This window comes from Pipistrellus kuhlii, unplaced genomic scaffold (genome assembly GCF_014108245.1).
Source record: "Pipistrellus kuhlii isolate mPipKuh1 unplaced genomic scaffold, mPipKuh1.p scaffold_m20_p_68, whole genome shotgun sequence".
In the NCBI taxonomy this organism is placed as follows: Eukaryota; Metazoa; Chordata; class Mammalia; order Chiroptera; family Vespertilionidae; genus Pipistrellus; species Pipistrellus kuhlii.
Genome location: NW_023425571.1, coordinates 105699 through 113992, shown reverse-complemented (window position 1 = coordinate 113992; position 8294 = coordinate 105699). Strand labels below are relative to the sequence as shown.

The window sequence follows — 8294 nt, the reverse complement described above, 5'->3', positions numbered from 1 at the left end:
CGGTGGCTGAGTCAGTGGTGGCTGGTCTGACTCATAGTAGCTGCACCGTCCGCTTCCACCAGGCTCCTGTCTCCCGGTGAACATCCCCGCGTGTGCCAGGCCCAGGCACGGCCCTACCGTCACGCCTCACCCCAGCCCCTCGGCGACCCCAATGCGGAGATCTGGAGGAGGCGGGGGGGGGGGGACGGTGTGCAGGGAACCGCGTCCGGCTGAGGGCCGGCCGGCGGCCAGACGCGGCTCAACTGACTCCCAAACCCGAGTGCCTAACACCTCCCTCCAGATCTCCGCATCCTCCCGGCCCGGCCCGGGAGCCGCGAAGGCGAGGGAGCAGAAATTCCCTATAAGGAGAGAGCGGGGAAGAGCGAGAGCCGGCGAGACGAGGCCAGCAGCCAATCACCGCCGGGAACCCTGCACACCAAGGCTTTCCGTCCAGACCCCCGCAGACAGCTGCTCGGCTTTGTCACATTGAGTCCTGGGACGGCTGAGCTGCGAGGATCCGGAAAGCACAGCAGTGTCTCCGCCCAGCGAGCAGGTCCCAGCCCCCCGTTCTCCCCGCGGGCACTCCCCGCCTGGTGCTTCGCGCCCTGGGGCTGGGCAGCCGGGACGCTCGGCTCCCAGGCTCCGGAGGCGCTGGGCTCTGTGCGGTGCTGTGCGGGGACGTGGACGGTGCAGCCTGAGCCCGTTTCGTGGCAACCAGGGCTGAGTGTGTCCCCGCCCCTCGGAAGGACCCTCCCCTCGCTCCCGTGGGACGGGAGCCTCAGGGCCAGCCCGGAGGAGGCTGCACGGAACAGATTGCATTCGGATGCCGCTGCCCGGTGGTCACCCCAGATTTCTCCATGTGGCCAAAGCCTGGCCTGATGTCAGCAAAAACCCCGTTTCCAAAAATAAACATAAGGGGGTCGCTGGTCTGACTGGACAGGACCCCCAGAGCCGGCTTCTGAGCAGCACAGAAAGGGCGGGAGCTGAGACCTCTCTCAGGCCCGGGGCGTTGGCAGGACGAGGGGGTTGGGGGGGGGCGGGGGACGGCCTGGTGCCTCCCCACCGGTGCGCCCCATTCTGTCTGCTCGGCAGCTCCCATGTCCCCCTCGCACGCCCCTCCCCTCACAGTGCGGCTCGGGCACAACTCACTCCAACAGATGGCGAGCTGGCTGGCAAGCCGACGCTGGAACACCGGAGCGAGTACCAGGCTTGGTTTGTGCGCGGAGGGGAGGGGGAGGTGGGCGAGGGGGAGGAGGGAGAGGGGCAGGAGGGTGAGGGGGCGGTGGGCAGTGCAGCCCAACGGGGACGGGGAAGGGCAGAACCTCATGCCCATGCAATTCTCGGGGACCCCGGGGCCGCCCTCAGGGAGGGGCCCCGTTTCTCCCCGGCCCTGCCCCCTGCACGGGCTCAGGATGCGCAGCGACTGGAAGCTGTCCTGTGGTTATGAGGACATCACACCCCTCATCGCACCACACGCCACCCGGAGGAGCGGCCTGGGTTTGGGGAGCGAGGGCTGTGCTGCTGGCTCTGGCCCGGGCCTCCTGGGGCTGAGGGGGGGAGGGGCAGCGCGGAGTGGGGCTCCCCCTGCCCCCCCGCTGGGTGTGGGAATGAGGCTCCGGGAGGGGTGAGCTCGCGGCCTCACACAGACACGCCGAGCAGCACCGGCCGCTCGCTCGCAGCCGAGACACCGCCCGGCCCTCCAGCCTCCGTGTCCACGCGGCTCCGAAGGGCAGTGGCGGCCGGTCAGACAGGTGCCCGTTCTCCGGCCTCGGTGTCAGCGCCCGCCCGGGGGTCTCCGCGCACCGAGCCCAGCTCTCCGGTTCTCCCCCGCGGCCCGGGCCAGACGCAAGGCCTGCCTGCGGGACCGGCCTGCCTTCCGGCTCTTAGGGCATTAGCCTGCTGGCTGGGCCGCTCCCGCTCCCCAGCGGGTTCTGCCCTGGACTGAAGGGGCCCAGCCCCAAAGGACCCCTCCGGCAGGGCCCTTTTAAAGAGCAGATCAGCCCGGCAGGCGTGGCTCAGGGGTTGAGTGCCGACCTACGAACCAGGAGGTTAGGGTTCGATTCCCGGTCAGGGCACATCGGGCTCGATTCCCAGTGTGGGGCGTGCAGGAGGCAGCCGATCCATATCTCTCTCACCATTGACGTTTCTATCTCTCTCCCTCTCCCTTCCTCTCTGAAGTCAATAAAAACATGTTTAAAAGAAAGAAAGAACAGATGAACGTTAAGAAAATACATTGTGAGCTGAGCCCTGCCATGGGATTAGCTTGTGACGTCAGCCCCGAGGGCACACTCGCAGCCTAGATCCAGGGATTGTGGCCTGGCGTCTTCCCGGTGTGACCAGGATAACAAGGCATCAGAGTGTGTGTGTGTGTGTGTGTGTGTGTGTGTGTGAGGGGGGTGGAGAGAGAGGGAGAGGGAGAGCGGAAGAGAGGAGAGAAGCGGAAGAGAGGGAAGAGGAAAGAGGGAGAGGGAGCGAGAGAAAGGGAGAGAGAGGGAGGAGGAGAGCGGGCGATGGAAAGAGAGGAGGAGAGGGAGAGAGGAAGAGAGAGGGAGAGAGAGAACGGGAGAGGGAGAGAGGGAGAGGAGAGAGAGAAGAGGAGGGCGAGGGAGAGAGGGGAGCGGAAGGAGAGGGAGAGAGAGGAGAGAGGGAGGGAGAGGGAGAGAGGAGAGGGAGAGAGAGGGAGAGAGAGAGAGGGAGAGAGAGAGAGGGAGAGAGGGAGAGCAAGAGAGAGGGAGAGAGAGAGAGGGAGGGAGAGGGAGAGAGAGGGAGAGAGAGAGAGGAAGAGAGAGGGAGAGAGAGAAAGGGAGAGAGAGAAAGGGAGAGGGAGAGAGGGAGAGAGAGGGAGAGAGGGAGAGGGAGAGAGAGGGAGAGAGAGAGAGGGAGAGGGAGAGCGGGAGAGGGAGAGAGAGGGAGAGAGGAGAGGAAGAGAGAGGGAGAGAGAGAAAGGGAGAGAGGGAGAGAGGGAGAGGGAGAGAGAGGGAGAGAGGGAGAGGAAGAGAGAGGGAGAGAGAGAAAGGGAGAGGGAGAGAGGGAGAGAGGGAGAGGAAGAGAGAGGGAGAGAGAGAGAAAGGGAGAGGGAGAGAGGGAGAGAGGGAGAGGAAGAGAGAGGGAGAGAGAGGGAGAGAGGGAGAGGGAGAGAGAGGGAGAGAGGGAGAGGAGAGAGGGAGAGAGGGAGAGGAAGAGAGAGGGAGAGAGAGAGAAAGGGAGAGGGAGAGAGAGGGGAGAGAGAGGGAGAGAGGGAGAGAGGGGGAGAGGAGAGAGGGAAGAGGAAGAGAGAGGGAGAGAGAGAAAGGGGCGAGGGAGAGAGGGAGAGAGGGAGAGGAGAGAGGAGAACGTGAGAGGATTAGGCAGCAGCTCGCCGGGGCGGGGTGGTGCGTGGGGGTGGGGCTGGGTTGGGGAGTGGGCGGGCGGGCGTGCACGTGAGGGTGGGCCGCACACTGGGTGGGGTGCTCCCTGCCCGGAGTGAAGAGACAGTCTCTCCTTTGTGAACAGAAACCGCTGCCGCCTTTCAGTGCTGCAGCGTCCAGCTCGCCGAGGCAGCGGCCTGAGGGGCTCGCTCTCCGGCTCCACCAGGAGGACGGGGAGGAGGAGGTGGCCTTGGGGGGGGGGGGCGGGGGGAAGAGGTGGCACTGAGAGGGGGGGCGCTGGGACCAGTGAGGGCCCCTCGGCTCCTCTGTGCGTCCCAGCTCCTCCGCGTCCTGCCGGGTGGGGAGGGAGACCAGGCGGTTGCCCTGGCAGATCCATCCCGGTTCTTTTCTCCCAGAAGCCCGCACAGAGCACGGGGCCTGATCTCCCTGCCCCCCCAAAGGCTTCCCCACTCAGCAAAGGCGGGGGACGAGTCACTCCTGCCCCCCTCTCCCCTCACCCCTTCCCGCACTGTGGGTGCAGAGGGGAGGCCACACCTGCCATGGAGCTCCGAGGGGCAGGTGCCGGGCTGAGGGCGGGCCGGCCGGACTCTGCTCTCCTGAAGCCGAGTCCGCAGGCCGGGGGAGGGTGCAGGGCCCGTGTCTAACCCTCAGAGAAGCCGGGGAGCGAACCCCGTCCCCGCCTCCCGCCCAGCCCTCCTCCACCCGGCCTGCTCCTTTTCTCCCGGCCCTGACCCTGGGGCGCTGTCCCCTCCGCCCGTCTGTCCTGATGGACGCCCGCTCCCCCCCCCCACCGGGCAGAGCTGGCCCTGTCCTCTGCCCCCACGGCCGCTGCTTGTTGAGGGAATGGAAGACCTTCCCCCGGAACGGTGCTGGCCTGAGGCCGGACACTGGGCCTGGACCCGGCAGAGCTCCCCCTGCCTGGGCCCTGGAATCAAACCTGGGACCCTTCCGTGCAGGCCGGCGCTCTAACCACTGAGCTTCCCGGCCCGGGCACACGTGAGTGCTTTGGCTTCTGAAGATGGTGCCTGCAGGACCTTTGGCTGTGTCCTCCCCGCCCCCCAGCACCACACGCGGGACGTCCGTCCGTCAGGTGGCCGCGCCAGCCCGCGGTGCCAGCCCAGGCCGCCCTGGAAGGCGGGCCGGGAGGCGGGCGCCGGGAGGCGGGCGGCGGGTCTGCGCCTCGGATGCCTCTGCTCTCACCGTCTCTTTGGATTTCCGCGCTCTCTAATTAGCTCTTCCCCATCACCGACAGCCTCTGATTTCTCTAAAGATAGTGATTCCGGCTATTTTAGAGCCTCCGCTGACTCAGGCCGGTGTCGGAGCTTCTGCTGCTGAGAAGCCGCTGCTCCGGGCCTCCCGCCCGCCCGCTGTCTGCCCCTGCGCCTGTCTCAGCCCGGGGCGGGAGGTCCCTGCGCCCAGGCCAGGGGCTGGGAAGGCCCGTCTGCTGGGCTGCTGAGGCTCTCGGCCCCGGGCAGGCGGTAACACCAACCAGACCGGGAGGCGGCCCCCACAGGCCGGGCATGGGCCTGGAGCCCCAGCAGGACCACACAGGACCATCCGGTTGCCGGTCAGGTCCTGGGTGGTGGCCGGGCTCTGCTTCATTCCGGGGCTCCGGGCTCTCGGCGCCCAGCGCGGAGTGGGGTTGGGGTGCGGGGGGCCGGGGGCGGGGGTGGGGAAATGGTTAAGTTGCCGATTGCGATGCAGCAGCACCAAGCCCCGCCCCTCGCCACCCACCCGCCCGATCTCCGCGGCCCTCGCACTGCTCCTGCGCCATCTGCCCTGAGACCTTCCAGAACGTGCTCCCTCTCACCGCCTTTCTGTGCACCTTTGTGTGATTCCTGCGGAATTCCGGCCCTCGGGAGAGGCCCATGTTGGTTTTTTTTTAAACCCACCCTGTTGTGAATCGTCTTCTTAGAGAAGTTTTGCCTGTGACACGGGCTAGGAGGGGGGTGTGGGGGGGTAATGCTTCCCTTCTCGTGCGGCCGAAGCCACGCTGAAGGCACCTCAGATGTGGGCCTGGGACGTCCCGCGGGCCCCTCCCCAGGGCCGGGGGCCCCACGGGCTGCGCACGGAGCACGGTGGCCAAGGGCAGCCGCTCCCGCACTGGGGATGCCCTGGGGCCAAGGCTGATGTGGGTCTGCTCCAGGCTGGAGCCCACACAGCGGGGAGGCACAGCTGAATCAGGGGAGCCATGGCCCTGCTCTCGCTGGGGGTGCTGGGCCTCCCCGGCCACGCCCTCACTGCGCAGGCGCCTGGCCCCTCCTGGGCCGGCCTGACCGCTGTGGGTCCCCCGTGGGGAAGGCCGTCGGCAGGAGCTGGGAAGGCCCGTCTGCTGGGCTGCTGAGGCTCTCGGCCCCGGGCAGGCGGTAACACCAACCAGACAGGGAGGCCGGCAACAGGGACGCCAGGAGGCGGCCCCCACAGGCCGGGCATGGGCCTGGAGCCCCAGCAGGGAACACACAGCGACCTGTGTTCATGCCCCCACCCCACCATGCTGGGACTTCAGATGCAGACCCGCCGCCCAGGCGTGGGGCTGGGCTGGGCGGGCACACACTGCCCGCAGCGGCCCACCTGCTGGATGCCGACTAAGTGCCTGGCAGAGCGAAGCCCCCCTGAGCCCCCGGCCCCGCCGCCACCCCCCCCCCTCCCCGCCTACGTGCACACACGGCCTCCGTGCCCCGCCTGCGGGCGGCGAGGCGCTGGGTAACTCGATCAGCAGGGGGACAATTGGATCAGGGTGTGCAGGCCGCAGCCCCGCTCCCGCCCATGAATGTCAGAGGCCCTGGGGCACGGAGGCAGATGGCTGGCCCCGCGCGTTATTGGATTTGGTGCTGGATGTGACGCATCGACTGTGGCCGGAGGGCAGCCTGGACCACGGCGAGTCACGGCGAGTCTGGCCTGACAGACAACAGGGATGCTCGGCCGCAGGGAGCAGTGGCCCTGGCCCAGGAGGGGGCGTGGTCTCGGGTGGCGAGCAGCCGGCGGCTGTCCTCGCCGAGAAGGCCTGGATCCCTGGGCACCGCTCCCACCGGGCACGGCCGCCCTGGCGCCCCAGCTCCACTCTGGAATCATGGGTCCGAGTGTGCAAGGGTGGGCCTGTCCCCCGCCCCCACACGCTCCAGTTAAAGGGCAACCACCCTAATACCAGCCATGCCGCTGGTTAGTAAAGAGCATGGGCCACGGGCACGGAGTTACCACACCCCGAGGTGGGCAGCTGGCGGGCGCGCAGTAGGCCGTCATGCCCCTGGAGATGCCAGACACACAGGTACCATGGGGCCCGGCCTCCACGTCCGGGTACAAACCTCCAGAGCAGAAGACGGGGACTCGAGTCCTAACTGGTTTGGCTCAGTGGATAGAGCGTCGGCCCGCGGGCTGAAAGGTCCCAGGTTCAATTCCAGTCAGGGGCATGTGCCTTGGTTGCGGGCACGTCCCCAGTGGGGTTGTGCAGGAGGCAGCCCATCCATGATTCTCTCTCATCACGGATGTTTTTCTCTCTCTCCCTCTCCCTTCCTCTCCGTAAAAAATCAACAACATATATTTTTAAAAGAGCACTGGGTCAGCGGGCACCTGCAGCCGCCCGTGGTCGCCGGGCTGGGTGGCTCAGGTCACCACCGGCTCCAGTCCCGCCTGCTGTGACCAGGGCTGGGACCTGGGGAGCCGGCCTCATGGGGCAGAGGGGACAAGGATGATGACAGTGAGCGAGGGCAGTGCCAGACAGACAGGAAAGCAAAGGGCTCGTTAAAACGCTGGATTAGCCCCAACGAGGGCAGCCGTGAGCGCCCGGGAGGGAAGCCAGGCCTGAGCGGCGAAAGGGGTCGTTCCACCGGTGCCTCCTGTGCGGGGCAGCTGGCCCAGGCTGCGGGGCTGGCGAGGGCGGGGCCGGCGGGCAGGAAAGCCCCGGGCTCCGGGGGAGCAGCCGCGCGGTCCAGGCGGGCGGAGGCGGAGATCCCTCCGGGTGCGGTCAGTCTGCTTTGCGGAGGAGGGCAGGCGGGCCAGGGCCGCCGGTGGGCCAGCAGCCGGGCTGCAGCTCTCCTCAGTGTCCTCCGCGTTCCCCGACCTTGTCTGCTCCGAGTGCAGCGCCCCCTCCTCCCGCGCCCCCGCCAGCCAAGAGCCCCGGCCCACAGGCTCAGCGCTGACCCCCGAGCGGCCTCCCCGGGGCCGCGGGCGGGCAGACAGCACCGGCCGCCGGGGGGAAGGGCGGGCGGGCCACACCCTCTGCCTCCGGGAATTGCTCCTTCTCTGTGACTGCTGCTTCTGAAATCAGCTGGACGTTTCTCCGAGGCTCTGAGCTAAGGAGGAGGCCATCTTTGAATCCTGTTAGAAACACGGGTGTGCCCAGCTGGCGCGGCTCAGCGGCTGAGCGTTGGCCTATGAACCGGGAGGTCACAGTGTGATTCCCGGTTGGGGCCCATGTCCAGGTTCAGGCTCCATCCCCGGTGTTGAGTGTACAGGAGGCAGCCGACCCATGATTCTCTGGTCATTAATAAAAACACATATTTTTTAAAACACGCGTGTGTCCAATCGGAGAGCCATGCGGCCTCCCAGAGAGGCGGGAGGTGGGCTCGGCTGCCGAGGTCTGGGTGGTCAGGGCTGACCCCACACCCCAGGCTCCGCACCCCAATCCCAGGCCCGGGCTCCGGGCCTCCCCACCGCTCACTCCCCAGAACCCCTGGGCTGAGGAGCCGGAGGGACAAGCTCCCGGTCAGGTGGGGCCAGATCGGGGTGGGGAAGAGCTTCTCCAAGGATGCCCAGCCGGGACCCAGGAGGGTTCGAACCCAGAGCCAACACCTGGGCGATGCGTGACAGGGCTACAGGGCCCCACCAGCCCGGGTGGCAGCTGGTGCACATCTTCCCGTCCTCGGGCAGAGCCACCTGGAGCCCCCAGCCCCCCAGCCCCCAGCCCCCCAACCCCTACCCCCCAGCCCCCCAGCCCCTACCCCCCAGCCC

At 67.5% G+C, this 8294-nt stretch overlaps 1 protein-coding gene across 1 annotated transcript in view; it reads right to left on the bottom strand.

The window, feature by feature from the left end:
- Positions 1-5569: 5569 nt before the first annotated feature.
- Positions 5570-8294, bottom strand: part of SARDH (sarcosine dehydrogenase) — a 44365-nt gene continuing 41640 nt past the window's right edge. Inside the window, exon 22 of the mRNA XM_045575144.1 lies at positions 5570-5583. The gene's annotated coding sequence lies outside the window, so the exon portion shown is untranslated. The remainder of the gene's footprint in view (positions 5584-8294) is intronic.